Consider the following 366-nt stretch of genomic DNA (forward strand, 5'->3'; position numbering starts at 1 on the left):
TAAGAAAAATTGATGTCACTTTTAGGTCATGGGTGTGCTAGACATGTAAAGAAATTGCACTTTTGTGAATATATTTGATGGTTATGTGAATATTTTAGACTGAAGGCATTGTGATTTTGTACATTGAAATCATCTTATGTTGACGTCTAGCCATCCTCCCACTCACTGATAGTGTCCCACTGTGAGATTCACATGCCTGTGATGTCAACCTCAGTAGAACTAGCCTCTGCACCCTTGTGTGATGTCAGGGAGATCTGTTTAAATCTTTATTTGAAGTGTGTGATCTAAGTGTTTCTAACCCTTCTTCCTCAAGGAACACCATTGAGTGAGGTTAGCTCATCAGCATTGATTTTTTTGTTTAAAAAT

The sequence above is a fragment of the Cetorhinus maximus genome, chromosome 13, assembly GCF_964194155.1.
Source record: "Cetorhinus maximus chromosome 13, sCetMax3.hap1.1, whole genome shotgun sequence".
Taxonomy (NCBI): Eukaryota; Metazoa; Chordata; class Chondrichthyes; order Lamniformes; family Cetorhinidae; genus Cetorhinus; species Cetorhinus maximus.